The 20,777-nt window shown below is 43.0% G+C and overlaps 2 protein-coding genes across 3 annotated transcripts in view; one reads left to right on the plus strand and one right to left on the minus strand.

The window, feature by feature from the left end:
- Positions 1–16,663, minus strand: part of FRMD4B (FERM domain containing 4B) — a 207,768-nt gene extending 191,105 nt beyond the window's left edge. Inside the window, exon 1 of one of the 2 annotated variants that reach the window (XM_048857685.2) lies at positions 16,575–16,663. The gene's annotated coding sequence lies outside the window, so the exon portion shown is untranslated. The remainder of the gene's footprint in view (positions 1–16,574) is intronic. The other variant, XM_048857684.2, reaches the window with a different exon arrangement.
- Positions 16,664–17,089: 426 nt separating this feature from the next.
- MITF (melanocyte inducing transcription factor) overlaps positions 17,090–20,777 on the plus strand; it is a 245,109-nt gene continuing 241,421 nt past the window's right edge. The window contains exon 1 of the mRNA XM_048859195.2: positions 17,090–17,370. The gene's annotated coding sequence lies outside the window, so the exon portion shown is untranslated. The remainder of the gene's footprint in view (positions 17,371–20,777) is intronic.

The raw sequence follows: 20,777 nt of genomic DNA on the forward strand, positions 1-20,777 counted from the left end.
ACCAGCATAAACGCAGGAATCAATACTAAGGCAACCATGAAGTCATGAAATAAAACGTGGCTAAGGTAAATGTTTCTGTGGCTCTGATCCTGCAATGGGGTCTGCCAACATAGAGCTCACTGCAGGATTGGGACCTAATATAGCAACTCAGCTGTCTTGATAATGGGTGAAATCCTTGCTCATTGAATTTCACCTGAGTCATTTTCCACTGATGTTTTCTTTGTTGAGTGTGAACTTTAATATAGGGCTCTTTAAGTGTATATCCACTGACTTAAATGAGAGCAGATTGGGCTCCAGCTTCTTGGAAGTGGTAAACAGAGAGCATCAATGCTTCATATTTGTGCCATAATATTTCCCCCTCCGCTAATGCCAATACGTTAAGTTTTATTTTATACTAGTACAGAAAATACCGAGGGAATAACCGGCCTGGAACCTTTATTTAGTTGAGTTTCATTAGTACACAGGATAGTTGCACATAAATTACATAGATACAGTATGGAAGGTGTGAGGATTTTATAGTAGGTTTAACAACTACAAACAACAGAAAAATGAGACACTGCACTCTAAATAATGACACACACACACAAGAAATGCACCAACATTTTCTTGTTATTGGTTTGTCTGATTTGCTTTTCCCTTAGAAAAGCAAACTCCATGTATTCCCCTCCCCCGCCAAGAAAGGAGGAGACACCTGCTGTCATAAAAAAGAAATCCCATCAAACAGGCCTGCCTGCTGGCACCACTGATTTCAGCAGCTACTTCTCTCTCCTAGTCCTCTTATACAAATCTCCCCCCCACCCCCAGACACATGTTGAAGTGTGATATTTACTTTCAACTTGTTGGATTGGGATGGGAGCCACAGCATGCACAAGGCCAAGATTTGAATGAATAAAAGCAGAACCAATTGCTGCTCTTCCTAAAATGTTCCGGATGTTCATGGTCATAAAGCTACTCAGAGTCCACAGAACTCCACACAAAGTTTCCTTCGTATGCACGGTTTTCTAATTGCACGTTGCATACAAAGTTCTCCAGAATTCAGGCAAATACTAAAAAACTTGTGTGACCAAGCAGGAGCGTAATTAGGATTCTACTCCACAAATTAGTTACATGGAAGCTAGCTGAACCTATTGCTCAGTGGCCTCCTATTCACTTCTGCACCAATCCCCAAACTGGTTCTCTTTTATAGAGCCAACTTCTGTGGATGAGGAAGACAAGTTTTCGAGCTCCCACAGAGCTCTTGACGTGAAGAGGTGGTCCGGGTAACCTCGCCCCTCTCACCGAACAGAAGATATTACCTCACCCACCTTGTTTCTCTAATATCCTGGGACCAATGCAGTTGCAACAACGCTGCATATCTTAGGCTGTCTGCATAAGAAAGTTGTGCCCCTTTTAACTATACCAATACAGTTAAAGTGATACAACCCCCTTAGCGTGGGCTTTACATTGGTATAAAGCAACTTTGTACTGGTGTAGTTTAGTCCTGTATCAGAAGGGGGGAAAGCTATACTGGTATAAAGACATCTTTATATTGGTACAACTCTCACACTAGGGATTGTGCCAGTAGAACTATACCACTAAAAAAAAAAAAAACACGGGGGGGGGGGGGGAGGGAAGTATCCTTACAACATCCCTGTGAAGTAGGGACTCAGGGCAGGAGGATTCCTGCTCCTACACAGAACCACATCAAAGTCAACGGAACCCTGCACTCAGAGCCATCTGCAGACTTGGGGCCCAACAATTCCCTTGTAGTACAAGGTTCAGTGTTTGATTTTAAAAAGCTGTTAGAGGCATTTGAAACCCCATTGTCAGCGCGGTACTAGAGGACTTCACACTTACAGAGCATATATCCGGTGGTCTACAAGAGCATTACAAACCATAATGAAGACCCCTGAGTAGATGATATTATTAGTTCCTAGTTTACAGAGGAATAAACTATGCATCTGAAGAGGTGGGTTTTTTACCCACGAAAGCTTATACCCAAATAAATCAGTTAGTCTTTAAGGTGCCACCGGACTGCTTGTTTTAAGAGGAATAAACTGATGCACAGAGAGGTTAAGTGACTCAGGGCTTATCTGCAGGCAGAGTTAGACCAGTTTGAAGAAAGGTGTTATTTTAAATTAATGTAGTAATCAGGTGCAAATGCTGTATGGACCCTTATTCTGGCTCAAACCAGGCTTATTTTGGTCTATGTTAGGAACAGACAGAGGGGACCGGATAGAATACCGCTTACTCTCCTGGGTATAGGTACCACCCAGTTAACGAGGATTTCATTTCTTATATTTGTGCCTAACTCAAAGCAGACATACTTCAACTGTGTTGGTGTTGCCATGTTACAGGAAATTCTATAGGTAATTTCTATAGGAAGAACTAACAACGAATGGGCTGGGCAGGTTTAAATAACGGACCCTTTCCTCCTAACTTGCCACCCCCACTCTCCCCAGTAAGCATCTTTTGAAAAAAATTCCTTCTTGTGTGGGGGAAGGGGAGAACTAACTGGGCACAGAAGATACAAAGAAATACTAGCAGATGCCTTTATTTCCCCACTCTCCCTTTTACAAATTATGTAACCGAGAAGGCTACATTTCATTTATATGCCTTTGCTACGTGCAGTGCCTCAATAGAAGGGCTTAGCAGCGATAATTACATATGGCTCCGTTTATCAACGGAAATACCAAAGCGGAAACCTACTGAAAGCCAAACTTACATGCACAAAACCACTTTAAAAAACAGTAACTAGATTTGCTCCTTAGAATTACTGAAGACGGCTCTCTACAGGTGCAGGGGTCCACCCAAATGGATCAGCTTACAAGGTCAGGACCCAAAAGCGTTCTACTACACTAGTTTATTTTAAAGCCACAGCTCTAACTCACACTTTAAAAAAAACAACATATCTATTCCTCAAAGAGGTAGCCATTCTGAAGACCTTCCTAACACAGTTCCAAGTTATGTACTAGTGGACCTGTATTTTCTGCTTCTCTTAAACTTCATGCCATTGCAGTTACACTTCCTTAAAAACTATCCTGAATAGTTTTGTCTGCATTGATGTTTGCACCCTTCAAATATTTCTTGTTATACTTCTTTCTGCTACCCTGAAGTTTATTTGCAGACTTCGCCTGTTCTGTAGAGAACCACCATTCATCAGTCAGAATTACAGTTTACTAACCAGTTTCAGAGTAACAGCCATGTTAGTCTGTATTTGCAAAAAGAAAAGGAGGACTTGTGGCACCTTAGAGACTAACCAATTTATTTGAGCATAAGCTTTCGTGAGCTACAGCAAACTTCATCGAACTATGGAGGCTGGCTCCTTAGCTCAAGCAGTGAATCCTTTTTTATCCTTAAAGGTCTCCAGTTCAGGTCTTGGTGCCAGCCAAGATGGTGGCTGTCAGAGACTTTAAGTCTAGAAGGGACCATCATGATCATCTAGTCTGACCTCTTGCAGGCCACAAAATCTCACCCGCCCACTCCTGGAATAGACCCCAACCTCTGGCTGAGTTATTGAAGTCCTCAAATCATGGTTTAAAGACTTCAAATGACAATTCACCACTTACACTAGTTTTAAACTTGCAAGTGGCCCCTGCCCCATGCTGCAGAGGAAGGCAGAAAACCGTAGGGTCTCTGCCAATCTGACCTGGGGGGAAAATTCCTTCCCTACCCCAAATATGGCAATCAGTTTGACCTTGAGCATGTGGATGAGACTCACCAGCCAGCCACCTGGGAAAGAATTCTCTGTAGTAACTCAGAGACCTCCCCATCTAGTGTCCCATCATGTAAGTTGTGGGCCTGCTTCTCTAGCTCAAGTCATAGAGATACACACCTTTAATGCTGAAGATTCCTGATTCAGTCCAAGATAGCAGCCATCAGATAGGTGGGCTCACCTGGAATTCAAACTGTTGTGTGCCTCAGGCCTTTGGGACAAGCTTTTTCTGTCCAGAGTAAGTATATAACCCACTGGTCAGAGAGTGTAATGTGCCCTTGTCTGCACCCAAGCCACAGAAGATATGAGTCTGTTACAGAGTTTGGCTCCAGAGGCTTATACCTTTAGCTCCAGAGATCCCTGTTCAATCCCCTATGTGGGTTAAGATGGTCACCATCACATGATGGGAAGAGAATACCTTACGGAGTTAAACAAGCTTCATAGAGACGACGAGACTGCTCTAAGCATTTTCCTGTTTAATGGCATTTTGGTAGCCCATGAACTCCTAAAATAAATGACTTGGTTAGTTGCATCCGATGAAGTGAGCTGTAGCTCACGAAAGCTTATGCTCAAATAAATTGGTTAGTCTCTAAGGTGCCACAAGTACTCCTTTTCTTTTTGGGAATACAGACTAACACGGCTGCTACTCTCAAACCATCCATAGTTCTGAGTGTGTTGCAGCTCACTACCCACTTGCCAGAGAGTTACACAAACACTCCCCGTCTCTCACACGCACACACTGTCCTCCTCCTCAGCTCATAACCAAAGAAAATCTGACATTATATATATCTGTATCTATCTCTCTCTATATCTACATATCTTTTCTTCAGGAGTATTAAGATTCAGTTGTATTCTGAGTAGAACAATACTTCTATCACCACCTCAAACACCTCCCTACTTAAATAGCGCATGTACGACCGACCTACCCCTGGGGCAGGGGATGAAATAATCCTGAGATATCATACCTACCCACCCCAAACAGAGGTCTAGTGTGCTCCAGACCCTGGTGAAACAACAGGATTCTTGGTGTTCTAGTTTATATCATGAAGAAGGCTGCTCAATAGCGCTCCATGGATCATCTTAAAACGCACTTTAAGCGGGAAACTGCCCCACCTCCAGTCACATGCAAACTCTGAAAAAAACGGATATTTGAATTACGCATACATGTAGTGTGATGGGTTCACCCTGGGGTTCCACCTGGAACTGGGGTACTACTGAGCCCTCTAACTCACCAGCCTGGACTCCCTCTCACACTGAACTGCTGTGACAAGCTGCAAAGCCCTCCAGCCTGCACTTTCAGCAGCATTCTTACAGGTAGAGACACAGTTGCAGATTACACACAGGCTCTCTGACCACCAGCTACTCAGCCTAGGACCCTAGAGCAGTATCTTCCTGCCCTGGTCAAATCTGGCCAGTATACGGGTTTAACACTCAGTCCACCTCTCCCTTAATGTGAAGAGAGCAATGCACACTTGTGGTAACCAAGTAGAGATTTTCCCCAAGCGCTCCAGTCCCCAAGCCCCACTGCCCAGGGCTGAAGCCAAAGCCCAAGGGCCTCAGCCCTGGGTGGCAGGGCTCAGGCTGCAGGACCACTGCCTGGGGCAGTGGGGCTCGGGCTGTCTCAGGCTTCGGTCCCCCCTCCTACAGTCATGAAGTAATTTTTGTTGTCAGAAGGTGGTCGCGGTGCAATGAAGTTTGAGAACCCCAGCCATATACTCTGTTTTGCCCCTGCTTATTTTGAGCCCATGTCTCTCCAAATCTCTCCATTTATCAAGATCCTCTTCTAGCCCTGGCCTCAGACCACAAACCTAGAAGCGAAAGGCTCTGTATCCCCTTACGAAGTGCCCCCACACCCCACAGTCAATTCAGTCCCCCCGGGATTTCAGTATTTATCATCCACCCAGTGCACAAGACTGCCTTGCAGCATCCTGCTGATCTGCCATTTTCCTTCTAATTTGGCATCCTTGGAGTATTATTCGGTGCTTCCTCCACCAGTGTCTAGCGATTCTTATAAGATAATTCTAAGTCATGTTCATTATAAGATGATGGGAGTGCAGGACTCTGGCACCACGAAACACACAGAAAATTACACGTTAGAAGAAACGCCAAGTGAAGCTAGACACCTAGCCCAATACTAGAATGTAGTTAGATAAAAAGAAAAGCACTAGGTGTCAAAATTAAACGTAACAAAAAGGCCCTATTCACTTGTCACTCAAATCCCACACAACTCTATTTAGGGCACTACTCAAGCAAATAAATGCCTGTTAAGCGTGCCTGATGCAAAACATGCCTCTCGTCTGAAAGTTCCCGAGCAGCTCAGGCTCCATTTGAATTATACTGGGGTATGTAAAATGCAAGCAAAGGGATTTCTTTCACTGGAATGGGCAAACAGGTGTAACTTATCCCAACGGGCACTGTGACAAGGTGTAACTCCTGGGAGACGAGGAGTTAATGCCTTACTAAAGACAGACTTTGCCTGTATAAAGAGGGGGAAGGGATTAGGTTAAAGAATACAAAGATTCAGGCTGAGGGTCCCTGGTTTAAACAACTCTATTAAAAGCCAGTCCCTAATGTACTAAGGGGAGGGAATGGGGTTAGCGAAGTGAAATAGGTAATTAAGAGTTCCGATGAGGCTGGACTCCACAACGGGATTAAAGCCTGGTCCTACTTTAGCCTGAATGTGCTGCTTTGATTCAGGCTTTTTTACACGAAGAGATGCTGTTCTTCTCTTCCAAACCAGACACTTCAGCCTCCACTTCACTCGCAACCTGCCCCTTTGCCAATGAGGTGAACAGTTCAGTAGATCTCCTCTCCCCAGATGTATTCAAAGATTTGTCGACCGGTGTTGATATACACCATGACAAACCCTCCTCGTTGCAGATATGAAGTGAGGGCACTTTGAATGTTCGGCAGCCAGAAGAGCAGTTAGTGTGAACCTGACAAGAACACCAGATAGTTTACACTAAAACTCTGGTAAGCACTTACCACATACTACAGTTGCCAGAGATCTGAGTGGCTCAGAGAACTGGGACCCATTTACCGCCTGCGAAGTCCCTGGTTCAAAACCACCTCAAATCAGTGACTGAAAATTGCTACTAGATGACAACTTGTCTCAATCAGTTTCTATGAGGAAGGGATACCCACAACCACCCCAATTGGCTGTCTCTGCAGAGAAGGCAAGGACTAATAGATGTGGTAAGTGAATTATCCTTTTACCCAGAGAAGTAGTCTCACATGGTTAGTGAGAAGGCATATTGACAGGCGGCCATAGTTTAATCCATGCTCCGTTGACAAACAAGACTTCATTCTCCAGGGCTGTCAAACAGATACAAATGAATAGCTTCAGAATATGGTTTTGATGCTGTAATGATCAGGAAAAGTAACCTGGTCCAAACATTCCTTGGCAAAGGCAGCTTTCCCCTGCTTGATAACTGAGCACTTCATTATGCTAGTAAGAAATACATCCTACTTTCAAGAAGAATGAGGCAATAGAGAAGCTAGGCAAGTTTCCATTAGTTACCCGGCTCAATCTTTTTGTTTTTTTGCAGCAGGGGGAGGGGGAAATTTGAGTCCCTGCTTTCTAGAAGTTCTCACATATTTGCTGTGTTAAAAGCCTCTCTTTTCACTAAGTTACCTCTAATAGCAAAGATGTTTCTGATAAAACTCCAATTAGGTTTTGGCAATCAAAGCACCTTAGACTCCATTAATTTTCCACCACATTTCCTTTTCTGGGGCAAGTTCTTTAAAATGGTTTTATTTTACTTTATTTAAATACTTGATTGTGTAAATTATAAACAATCTGTGATGCAGCATTTCCATTTGAAGCTCCAATTTTCATATCTCTGCTCAATGTGAAACATAGATGCAGTAAATTGGTTTTACTGAAAAAGCGTCAACAACATTTTAGTTCATTTAAATTTGCCTTGGGACCTGAATCTGCTCTTAGGCGTTGATCCTGAAAATAAGTATATATATATATATATGTGCTTAATTTTATGCACAGGAATAGAGCCATGGAAGTCAATGGGATTGTTCAGATGTGTAACATTAAGTCTTTTTAGGATTGGATTCCCACACTGCTGTATAATTAGAGACCCAGTTCGCATCTGCTTCACTAATAAACTGAAGTAACTGTTTCCCTGCTTGGGGTTCTTCTTGTGACAATGCACAAGTGGAACGTTAGCAGACTGGGAAACGCAATCCTGTTTGATGAATTTTTTTAAGTTAAAAGACAAATTTACATTAGAGAAGCAAACATTTTCAAGTGACCTCCTTCCTTTGGTTTCCCAGTGAGGCATGTCTTGCCTACATCTGTCTTGAAGTTTAGAAATTCTTTGGGATGGGAACCATTTTCATTTTTGACTTGTGCAGCTCCAGTCGTATTGTTGTATTGTACAAGCATCAAAGATCATGCTGAAGGTTTGGAAAAACATTTTCACCTCTGTCCAGCCTGTTCTCATCTAGTCACACCTCATCTTCTGCAATGGTCAGAGTGGAGAGAAACCTTTGCTATACAGTCAGATCTAGCGGAGTAGCTTCATTTGGCAATGCTCAATTGGATTGTTTCTTTGACGGTTCAAGACATGGAGAACGTGGAAGGAGAATGTGGAAAAAAGTAGCAGCAGAGAAATGTCAGCATGTTTTGGAATAAAAGAAAAGCCAGGTCCAGACAAACTGATTATTTAAACAATAGTGGGAAGAGCCAGGAATACAGGAGAAGGAAAGCAGTGGTAGGACTCCAATTTTGCCATCAGAAACCAAGGATAATTGAGATGCACTTGAAATGACATCATTAAAGCTCCCATGCCATAACTAGTCCAACCACAGCAGGAGAATCATAGTAGAATGGTGCTCTTGTACGCTTCTGACATAATAGCTGCAGAGGGCATTACAATGTCAACTGAGGTTAGCATATACTACAAAGCAGGCTTCTGAATTTCCAGATATACCTGCGAAAGGTTAGTGCCCAGCTCAGAGAAATATCCAGGGTGGCATAAAGTACTTTAAATTCTCCCTCCAATACTGCTTGCCTAAGTCAACAGTAATCCTCACTCTATCACTAGTAAAATATTACTGTATGATTAGTATATCATTTTAATAAAACCCAATACAATTCTAACAATAAAGCAAAATAAATGTACAGTGAAATACTGGCTGTAGTGTCAAATGGCAAGACTTCCATTGAATTTCAGTGGAACCAGGATTTCACCGTTGGTCTAGTATCTTTTTGTCAATGGCTTGGCAATAAAATGTATTTTCAGGGCATTAAATCCTAAAGGGGGGGAGGGAGACACATCAAAAAGATCCACACGGTTAAGATATTGATTTGGTGGGGGAGGGGAGAGAATCACCTAAAAATCTTTTATTTTGCTGCTCTCCAACTACAAACAAAAAACTGACTGCAGGAGTGCTAGCCTAGAAGTTAACATGCAGCTTTTTGTTTGTTTGTTAAGAAGGCCATACAATTATTAAACACAATCTGTAAACAATCTCTGCTACATACTGAACTAAAAAGGGAATGGATTCATTATGTAGGAAAGATTAATTCCGCCTGTGGAATTCTGTCTCAAAGGAATTGAGTGCAGTTTAAAGTTAGTTTGGACAAAACTCTAGGGCTGAACAGTCAAAAGAATCCCAAAGGATTTAGGCACCTAACTTCCCTTGTAAGCGCTAAGTAGCTCCTTTGACAATCCTAATTATTCCTGCATTGGTAGGGAGATAGAAGAAGATGATTTAAAATGTCTATCATCTCTACATTTTATGTTTCTAGGATAGCGCTATGTACCTTTTTTCGGCCCAACAATTTGCACAGTAACCCTTAAATTATTTTAGCACCATAGGAGCCATCATCATGGACCAGGAGCCCACTTCTAAGACAACAAGCCATATGTTCCTTATCTATTTCTAGCAGTTGGATATAGTTAGAGGTGGTGAAAGATAATTCAAAATTTATTTCCTTTCTTTGCATTGAAGTTTTGACAGCAAATCAAGATCTGGAACTTTTTTTAGCTGTTCTAGATACCATCCAACCATCAAAGAACAGGATATAGTCTCCCAGCAGAAGCTCTCACACATTAATATTAACTCACATACACAATCCTACTCTGAGAAATCAAGAAGGGTTGACTAAGCTATAAATTAAAAATCACATGAAAGGCTGATTGAAGCAGGAGTGTGTAAACATTCAATGTCCATTACACATTTTCCAGAAATTCCTGTAGTTTCAAGGTAGTGCATTTGACAGTGCTGAAAGCTTTTTTCATCTGCTCTTTATAACCCATCCCATTTAACCACGGCATTGTTAACCGTTGCTGAAAGCACTGATGCAACATGTTTGGGGAAGGGGCTGCAGAAGGTTAATGTTTTGAATTGGCTGGATCCAACATTAAGAGCCTCTCCGCTGCACGTAAGCATTGTATTGGAAGCAAAGTGTTGACCCCTTTTAAAAAAAAAAACAAAAACCCACACACACCACCCAGCTGTACATATTCTAAGCTGGCTTGGACGCTGCTATTGTAGATAAGCAATGTCTTTATGAAATGTTGATGTGTTTTTGGAATGTTAGTTGAGCTGCATGAATATCTCTTTGTAATACCCACTGACCTAGTTACCATACGCTGTGCTTGATTTAATCATATGTCTGGATATCCATATGGCTTGTACTGGTTTATCTGAACCTCTGATTAGAAAACCAAAAGGTGTTCCACCTCCACCTCTCTTCAATCAGCCCATTCTCTAGTGGCCTGGCCATCTACAAAGCTCTTGAGAGGTCATGTGACTATGGACGTTCTACAGTTCTCCCTAGCTGATCAGGATCCCAAAATCCTTAAGCAAAATGTGGGTGTTTCATTAAATTTGCTGTGCAACAGGCAAATCTTTACATTCAATATTGTAATAGGAATTTCTATACGAAGAAGCCCGTTTTACAGTGATATTGCAATAAAATACAAACATTACCTATTTCAGAAATACATTTCCATGCATTTGCTAATTTTTAGATTTTGGGTTATAACCCCCCAAAAAATATATATAGCCGGTAACCCTGTTTATATTAATTGAAAGCACACAGACAGAGTGATGGACACAGAGCTATTCCATAGCTCTGGCAAGCAAGGTTTTCATTTTGCAAGCTTCAGCTCTCAGAACTCTCCCATCCACACATATCTGGTTCACGCAGATTCTTTGCACTGACCGAGTTTATCTGATTGGTTCAGTCAGGTGCAACAAAGAGACAGCAGCTGACATCACTGGTCAACCCCTTGTCTGGGCCTATGCTGAAGCTGTCAGCTGAAATCAGCATGGAGCGGAAGAAGCAATGAAAGACATTGGCATTTTCAAAGCGTCGTTGGAGTTGGAAGGGCTCTCTGGTAGGTCATTTCCTCCTTCCCGTGCACTGTGATGTCTGGCATAATTATTTCTAATGAATTCCCAATAGGAGTGTCTAGTCTAGCCTTGACTATCTCCAATTATGGACATTCCACTGCCTCTCATGCACAGCTGGATGCTAGGTTCAAATGTATCTATTATCCTTTCAAAGAATGCCGTCTAGAACAAGGTGGAGTTCTTTAGCTAAGAGGTACAGTACAAAGAATGTATGGCTTTATTCTCTTCTCACTCAGTGCTGTAAATCAGGTGTAACTCATTTAAATCAACAGCATCACGCCAGTGTAAATCAGGGCAATCCAAGTTAAACCTCCTCTGACCTTAAATTTAACCATTTAAAGTTAAAACCTATATGACACCTTTACAAATGATACCACACCACTTTGAGGCCTGTAGGCTTTGCTACTTGATATCAAAATGGAAATGTTAATATTTCTTCAGTTATGGGCCTTCCTACCTAGCATATACCACCACATCTTATCTCCACACAGAGTTACAATTAATATGCATTGTTTACCGCTTTGAATGGTTAGTGGAATAGGACCCTAAATGCTAGTCATTACACATAGCTGCATTTCGTAACTCACTAAATGGGTTATAACATATACAATTGTGATCCAGAAGGCTTAAAGGACAAAGGGCCCCATTTCTGATCACCCCACCCTAAGAACCAAGATCACAACTTTTCTAAGCCATGTGCACCCAACAACAAATGCTAACAAATTGTGATTATAAATGGAGTGCAACTATCACTCCACTATAATATGGGTCCAAGTTTTCTGAAGCGGAATCCAGCCTCCAACTTGTTTTTTCCCCAGGTTCTGAGTACAGCTGAAACATCCAGAGATAAATTAACCTAACTGTTTGCCATAAAACTATAGCTGTAAACTTAAAAACACACCTTTGATTTTCCCATCCTCACACCTTTTGATGGAGGATTTTAAGCTAGTAAGAGCTCCGGGGGACCCTGTTCATCTTTGATTTACAGCATCAGTGACACATGGCTGATAGAAAGGGTCTGAAAATGGTTGTAAATGGTAAGATGGCATAACTTGTCCCACCCTCTAATTCATTTATACCCCACTTGAACTTACACAACCATTTAGTGGATTTTCCCAACTCATCTAGGGGAGTGGCATCTGTGTATGCATGGATGAATTTGGCCCCTGAAGTCTTCTTTTATCCAAGGGTACTGCCGGATTCCCTAGGTCACCCCACCCCTTGTTCCCTCCCCCATTCCTGTCTTAGTCCACCCACCCACTGTCCCTCAAAGGACCATCTTTTGAGATAGATGTGTGTGCAGTGTACAGGAACTGGGTGGCATTCCCTTAAATAGTTTGTGAGCCAGCTAGGATGACTCCCTATCCTCTACTGCAGAAGCCACTTTAACCCAACCCAGCAGCAGTGTATAGGTGTAACTATGCCTTGTAGTTGTATGTTTGTATATAGTTAGCAAACACAGTTGTTTGGTACCCAATGATATCTGGGTGGGTTTTACCCACAAACTATTTAAAGGGATATTACCAAACTCCTATATGCTGTAGAGGTGGATGCCACAATTCATTCTCCATGTCCCCTTTCCAGTCCATAGCTTCATTGTTAAGACTGCTAGAAAGGCTGATAATTATGATGGTGTTCACCTATATGACTTGCATTAGCAAAGTTCACAATTGACAAATCTCATAACTCTTATGCATCTACAAAAAAACAAAAAAAAAAAGCCCAACTTTTTTTCAAAAGGAGCTTTAAAAGTTTTTTTTTTTTTTTAAATTCTAACAAAACAACAACCAGCAACACCACTGTCCCCGACTTCCACTGCTAAGACACGTTCTAGGGAATCAGTAGTTTTACTGGCCATAAAACATTCCAGCTTTCATGAAAGTAAAAGGAGCCTAGTAGCAGAAAGCCACAGAAAAAGAGAGACACCTGCAAGTTAGACGTCAGGAATTCATTTGCTCCACTAAAGTTTCCAAATTAAAGGATTCTGGGGCTTGTTTAAGGAAAGGAAAATATCTAGACAGTTGTTGCCTTTTGATTAAGATAACGTATATTTTTAACTAACTGCATGCTCCTGAGATTGAACATTTCATTTTTGGAGATTTCAATGCCTCAAAATTAAACAGAAGACTGAAGACTAAAGACCAATCTAGCATCAGCTGCATCCATAGAAGCCCAATGAAACCAGCAAGGTGAATTTCTATAGAGCATAGATGAAACCTTGAAAATCCACTCACCTCAAAGGAAAACAGATCTTTCTGAGGCATGTATTGCTGACTTCTGCAGAATAAGCTCACTTTAAAAAACAAACAAAACCCCAAGCATCAAGTACATCAGAAAATAAAATAAAATAAAAAATCAGAAAAGTTTCACAAAAGAACTTGATTTTAAGATTTTCAAAGTTTTCTGGCTAGCTCTGGGTTCTTGATCTTCTGGGTATGAAAAATCCTAGCCACATGCAAATCAAGGATAAAACCATACTATTATCATCTTCCTCAGTCTGCAGATAAAGCAGGTGCTCAGAGCTTTCCCAAGCCACCACTGAGTGAAGACTGATTAAAAACTTAACAGGCTTGCACTGCTGTTATTGGGAACCAAGCAACCAGCAGTGAAATAGACAAGACTCAGGTCAACTTTACTTGGCTACCTCCTGTAAGAGCTCTAAGTAGAGCCCGGGGCTCAACAAAGAACACCAAAAGGCAGAGCCCACCATCCCCCATACAGCAGCTCTTGACTGAAGAAAAAATGGAAAGGGGGTGAAAAAGAGAATCAGAGAGTGAAAGCTCCTGCCGCAATCCAGCAGGACAAGAGGAGCTTCAAGTTGATCATATTCCTACTAGTGAGAGGATATAAAAGATAGAAACGCTGAACAAGTTACAGGGACAATATTCTGGTAGGTATCCCAGCAGATGAAGCCTGGGTTTTCACTAGGACCTATCATTTTACTTAAATCCTCTACCTACAAAGACCCAGCTCCACAAAGGTAGTAGCAGTTAGGAGCCTACATACTTTCTGAGCCCAGGTGTCTAATAACACTGTCCACACCTTGGGGCAGTTCCTCAGGTGTTGTAAATTGACATAGCTTTAGTGAATTGAATGGAGACATGTTGATTTACAGCAGCTGAGGAGCTGGTACCTTGTATATAAAGAAGTGGGTGAGCCCAAAGAAAAAGTGACTATTTATTTTATATACTAAACATGCAAAACAGATATATGTCCTATTGAGTTTCTAATTTAGATGAGGCCTTGTCTAGGTACATAAGCTGCACTGGTTTAAACTTAAATATTGTTTTTAAACAGATTTAGTTAAATTGCTGAAAACTTTGGTGTAGATATTCTTTTCTAGTTTAAGAATAGCTTATTTTGCTTTAGTTTAAGCCTGTTCCTAATCTAGTTAACCTACCCTGAAATATGAGTGTCCACAGAGCCTTTGGCAGTTTGACTCAAATGGTTTAAAATCACACTTTTAGCTAAACTGGGGCAACTTTCTTGCACAGGGAAGCCTGAGTTAGAAAAGAAGTAGAAGGGAGAATGACCAATCTTGGCAGAAGTGGAAGAAAACATGTAATGAAGAACCTAATGTAGGGAAAAAAAGGAAGAGATATAATGGGTGGAGAGAAAGAAAAGGACAAGAGGAAACAAACACTGAAAACAATACTGGGAAAGAGATTATTCTAGGAAAGAAAAGAGGAAGTGGGATGAGGCCAGCAAGGAAAAGCTAGTGTAACAAAAGCAAGGGAAATATATATACACTAAGTTACACTTTAACTAAAGGAGGCCTTGATCCTACAAACATGTACTCTTGTGTGCAAAGATAAGGGTAGGTATGCACATGTGTAAGTGTTTGTAGGGATGTACACAGAAAGCAGATGGTTTATGCTGCAAATGAATACAGTGCAAAAAACTATTTCTTTAAAGTGACGGGAAACGTGGCCTTAAGGTATTGTGGGGACAGCCTGGGCACATCTCATGCTGGTTAGCATAGCAGACTTACTCTTTAGGTTGTGTCTGGTAAATTTTCTGAGCCCTGGGACTTTCTATGTATAGGAAATGAACATTTATCGTTGACTACAATGTAAAAGTAAAATAATGTAAAACATTCATATTGCTGGAGGTAACATTTAAACTCCTTTATGTCCTTTCAGGTTTTACTTGCTTTTACAACACACCCAGATATAAATGCTATGCTGCAAATAATAATGAATTTAAACAAATAGATAAGTACATACAAACAAATACCATGAATAAGTAATCAGCCTCTTCTGACCAGGGAATTCAAAACACTGCTTGAATTCTTTTATACTCCTATTAAGACATAAGTATTTTGTATAAATGGTACAACTGTATTTTATTTTTTAAGTACCATTTGCTCACTGCATTGTTCCCCTCCATGTGGAAGCACTCTGTCCCAGCAGACATTAATCCCCTGGGGAAAGAGGGGCTGTAGGTTACAGATTATTCTATTGCCTTGAATATTACTAAGAAAAGTAACCAGTAAGGGATAATGCTAGTATGAAGGCTCCTAAAGCATCAGCTTCCTCTCAGTACAGATACCGCCAACAGCTGTCTGGGTACTTTCCACTGATGGAAAACTTCAGTGCACCTGATATGGTGATTCTTCATCTATAATGAGAGGACCCTTAGAGTTGAAAATGATTTTTCTCTACAAGTGCTAACAGATCAGAGGAATGTTTGGCATCACCCCACCCAGGAATAAATCTGACACCCGGGCCGGAGCAAGACAAAAGAAATCTCCTGGTATTCCGCTTCTGCAGCCGGAGAAGGAGTCTGGTTCTCCTGGAAGCTGGGGACATGACCAGACAGAGCGGGTCGTATTAAAGCAGCAGCATTGTCAGAACTGACTGTCTAATCCTGTAGTAGCAGGACACCCCCTTGCAGGGGCGGGGGGAGAGAAACTGCAGCTCTTTAAAAGAGAGACACAGCACGCTGCTAGGGGAAAGCTCGGGGATCAACCCTGCAACGCCTTCTCCTTTCAGAAAAAAATAAAAAAGACTTTGGAGCAAGCCCCCACCTCTTCAAGTGCCTGTCCAGCCAAACCTTAGGGGCCCGATTCTCTTGCATTGTAACTTCCTTCCTTCCCCCCCCTCCCTGCTCCTTGCAAATGCACCAGCTCCTTCCACACACACCCCCCTGACAACAAAGCACATGCCCCCTGGCTGTGCATGGCAGGCAAACAAACAACAAACCCAGCCCCGCAACGCCTTGCAACCCGCAAAACTTCCCGTGCCGCCGGCGCCGCCCTAGGGTGGCCGAAGCCAGGGACGCCCCCGCCCTGCCATTGTTCCTGGCAACACCCAGGCGGGGGAGGGCGGATTTCCATGGCCTCCCCCCCCCACCCCCGGGAGGGGGCGGCTGGGGCTGGGCGCGAGCCGAGGGGACGCCTGGCTGCGGGGGAAGCTGACAATGGCTCGTTGCGCGCTCCGCTGCGGAGAGGGGCGAGCCTCCCTGCGCCCGCTCGGACAACAATGCGGCCACCTACCTTCGCCTTCTGCCTCTGCTGGGCTCTGCCCAGGGCCAGCCAGCTCGGGGCTCCCCTCCGCTGCTCCGGCTGCTGCTTCTCCGCCCCCCCGCCACGCCGCCTCCTCCTCTCCTCCTCCTCCTCCTCCCCCCGGTCCTGTGCAGCACGCCCCGGAGAGCGGCCGGTGCAGCGCCGTGTCAGGCGGCGCCTTGCAGAACCGGGGCTCAGCGGGCATCACGCCTCCGGCGGCGCCGGCTGCTCTCCAGGCTCGGCCCTTTCATCCAGCCCAGCCCCAGAGCAGGGTGTTACTGCCCACCCCGCCCTTGCAGCTGCCATGCACGGGTCCCGCCTGGGCATTGCACGGAAAGCCCGAGTGCCCAGCGGGCAAACTCACCCCCCCCCCCCGCCCCCGTTGTATTGAGCTGCATGCAGCCAGCTCGAGAGAGAGCCTGTGCAATCCATGAGTGCAACGATAACGGAGTTTAACCAGCCTGGCTCACAGCTGCACTTGAGGCTGGGGTGCAGCAGGCTGCGGCATGGCACGCCAGCCACATCAGAGCAGGCTCCTGCTGGAGAAGGGGGATTTTTCTGCAGTTGGTCGAAACGCTTAGTTATGTTGTGAATGATTTGCTCTGGAGACACCTACCACGGAAGTTGTGCCTCGTGCCTGCCAGCTGGCTGCAGGACAAGGGAATCCCTCTCCCGCTGCCGTCAATGCAGTGAGTGGGAGCAGTACGGGAGCTCTGCCCTCGCCATCTGCCCACTCCTGGTCTGAGATCTGCTGCGTGCAATTAAACAAATATGTGCCAGGAAGAATGTAAGTCCTCCGGTTCAGTATGCCTACAGCAATTTAATATAGTGTCCCTCCACTTGAGAGTTATTGTTAACTGTGACTTTTAACATAGACAGTTTCTGTCTTCTTTCATTACATTATGGTGGAGATTTATATTGGACAACAGGTTTTAATCAAAAATGATCTATAGTATAGAAAGGCTGAATTTCATACTGTGATGTGAAATGCCAGGACCATAAGACATGCACAAGAATACACATGCGTACTGTTTACAAATACAGGCTTCTTACTCTCATAGGGTAATATCTGTCTACTGTACAGTAATGGGTCGACAACATAGTCTTTGGCTGTGGTTTGGTGGTTGTCAGGTAAACTGTAGGCTGGAGCAGATGATCTTAGAAATCTGACTTGTCATTCACACTAAGCAGCAAAATGGTAAGGCCTGTAGATTCTCAGAAAAAGGATTGTGGGTAAGCAGGCTGTGTGGAAAGTCATAGTGACATTCAGTTGTGAAAGAATTAAGAATGTGTCTCCATTTCTCCAGAAATTTAGTATATCCTGTCGATATAGCTAAAAAATATTCCAGTGTACCATCCTGGTTAATTATGGGGTTTTTCTTCAAAATACTGTCTTTTTTAGAGACAATAGCTGCTAGCCCCACAATTGCTAAGTCTGTCTCCATATTTCCTATGGCTGTAGGTTACAGTACAGATATACTACTTTATATTGTATATAAACTATGTAGTGTCTTTCCTTTAGGCAGAAGTATAAATATAGCCAGACCTGCCTAAGCATTCTGCATATTATAGTTATTAATGTGCAGGCTTGCTCCCGGCCAAAGTGCAGTTTCCATCTTGCCAATGATTCAGTGTATTAAAGTTCCCTTAAGCTCATTGCACAATCTGAGCTAATGCTCTTCATACAACTCCCATTTTCTTTCCTCTCCTCCCACAGCGACCCCACACACATCAGGGCTCTCTGGCCTTATTTTTGCTGTCTTCAGGGTGCCTTGGTTTTTTCCCCTCCTTCTTGCTATTCTTCTAGGGCTCCAGCTTTGAGATTTGGGGGTGCCCCAAAATGCCCAGCAGGTTCTAGTGCAAGATGGTGATGTTTCCATATTCGAATCAAGCTGCCACAAGTCCCAGGGTGATGCAATGTCACAACACTATGTCATCGGCCTCTACTCACCATCTGACACCTCCCAAATCTCTCTCCTTTCCCCCCAGGACCTCACTTGTATCCCACTCCAACACACACTTCATTGCCATTGCCTAGCATGATTACCCATAGAAATGTTCATCCAATACACCCAGCAATTTCAAACACGGCTTATTACCTGCTCTGCAAAAACACACCTTGTGCACTGTCTCCGTTGTATTGCTTCATTAGGGGAAATTACATTGACAGGTATTTCGATGTTACAGATGCATCCATTTGCTTTTCACAAATCATCTCAAATCAAAGTCTAGAGACAGAGAAGAGACTAAATTTTAAATGTCAGCCAAACAGTACAGCAGTTGAATAAATGCTCTTTATCTGTTTTATAACTGTAGCATTATCAAATAAAAAAGGTTGTGGGGGAAAATGTGTCTTTGTAAAAGCCGTATATGGAAAATAAACGTGATTGCAGTGCAGTGCCTCATAAAAGGCACTTTTTACAAGACACACAGAACCAAATCCTACTCACCCAAATAGTGTTAGGGGCCCAGATCCTCCAAGGTATTTAGGAGCCTAATTTCCATTGATTTCAAAAGGAGTTAGGCACTTCCTTTGCAGATCTGGACCATTGGCTTCACATGAGCAAGGTGACTATGATTTAATCCATAGAGAAAGCATATATGTAAGGACACACAATTATTTATATGACAATAGCGCCTACAGGCCCCAACCATGAGCAGGACCTCATTGTGCTAGGTGCTCTACAAACAGGCTCTGCTCTGAAGAACTTACAGGCTAAAGAGACAAACTAGACAAAGGATTGGAAGGGAAACAGGGCTCCCAAAAGGTGACTTGCCCAGTGTCCCATAGCAAGCCAATGACAAATCCAGTAATAAGAAGCCAGGTCTCCTTCCTTCCAGTCCAGTGCCCTGTCCACTGGGTCATGCTGTCTCTGTGCTGAATTACAAAACAATCACTATAAACAAATTAAACTAAGTTAGAGACAGGTCTGAGTCACAACCTTTGGATCTGGTATAACGTCTCCCTAGTTTCAGTGGTGTTCTGAACCAGGGGAATGGTTCAGACCCTTCTCTAAATTACAATGGCCTGAAGAGCTCATACCATTTCACGTCAGCATTCAAATCTTTCTGCGTCTTATTTTATGTGGCCTAATACTCAGCTTCTCTGCCAGGCTTATCCTTCACTTCTATACCAGGTTGGCCCAAAGCAGCCTCTTTGAGAGGCACCATTTCAGAACTTTGTTTGGTTCATGGCACATCTACCATAACCATCCATAAGTAATTCCTCTTCTTGTGCTTGACATACCACTGGGAAGACAAGAAATCGGTGAGCTGTCCGGATGGCGTTTGTGATCACACAAGCACTATAGACAGCCTTTCCCTGTCAAGTCCCTGCTCTCACCTACTTAAGCTCATCCCATGTGCTGATTAGTAGAGCTGAATCACACTGACTAGAGTTTCTTCTTTACTCCTTGGTTGCTCCATTTCTATTTGATTATTTCCAGTGCTGCAATATCACCTCTAGAAGCAGCATCTTCTGGTTACAGAGGGTGAGGTTGGATTATGATGGTTTCAGTCTTCCTTGTGTAAATATTTCAATTGTCTACCTTGTCTGTGACATATCTTAAGTTGACCATAACCTTTATCAATACAGTATAGCTCTCAGTTTTCCTCTCTCGCGCTCAACAAGGTCTCAGTTAACTAAAATGAGTCACAGCTCCTAAGAACAGTGTACACAAAGCACTGTGCCCACACTGAACAGAAACTCCCCTTTCCCGAAGGTGTGGAGACACCCAAAATGCTGCTGAAAGACCTAGCCATCTGTTCCCTGAATAAGTTTTTTTGTATTTTTTTATGCATCATTTCTAGCTAAGTAAAGGAACTGAAGACCACAGACATTCAAGTGAGATGAGGGTAAAAATCTCTTGGGAACCATTGTGTTAATTAGTTCTGTTTTCCCCCGAATGAAAGTTGGATTCTAACGCTGACCAAATCTCTGTGCAAACTCCTTTAATTGCAAAGGAGGAAGAGTAATGATAAAAAATATGCTTTGTCTCTCTGCTGAGAGCTCCGTCACAGGTGTTAATTTATGTAGATTGTCGGGGTAGGTGATGTTTAATTTCTGGAAATTCAGGATGTAACATTCAAAGGACTAAATGGACCTATGCCCAGCTCCTCAAAGGTATCTAGGTGCCTAATTCCCATGGGATTTAAGCACCTAAAGACCTTTGATGATCTGAGTCCTAGAGACTG

The sequence above is a fragment of the Caretta caretta genome, chromosome 7 (genome assembly GCF_965140235.1).
Source record: "Caretta caretta isolate rCarCar2 chromosome 7, rCarCar1.hap1, whole genome shotgun sequence".
NCBI classification, from domain to species: domain Eukaryota; kingdom Metazoa; phylum Chordata; order Testudines; family Cheloniidae; genus Caretta; species Caretta caretta.